Source organism: Rhipicephalus microplus, unplaced genomic scaffold, assembly GCF_043290135.1.
Source record: "Rhipicephalus microplus isolate Deutch F79 unplaced genomic scaffold, USDA_Rmic scaffold_188, whole genome shotgun sequence".
Taxonomy (NCBI): domain Eukaryota; kingdom Metazoa; phylum Arthropoda; class Arachnida; order Ixodida; family Ixodidae; genus Rhipicephalus; species Rhipicephalus microplus.
In genome coordinates this window covers 132,501-132,758 of record NW_027464759.1, presented here as the reverse complement: position 1 = coordinate 132,758, position 258 = coordinate 132,501, and positions in this window count along the sequence as shown.

The following is a 258-nucleotide window of genomic DNA, read 5'->3' as shown; positions in this document are numbered from 1 at the left end:
AGCTCTGACACCTCTTGCATGCGCACCGTTTTTGCGCACGGTGCTATGCCGCAAAGCACGGCAGTCGCATGCGTTTCTCTCAGGCACCTCTTTTTTGACACAACGCTGTGGTGCTTAGAAACACACCCGCCGCTTTTGCGCACAGAACTCCACCGTACAGCACGGTAGTCACGTTTGTTCCACACGAACAGCAGTGTGCATCGTGCTACGACACTTTGAAAGCTTTTTCTTCCGAGTCTCGACCGCGCTGTTCTTTTC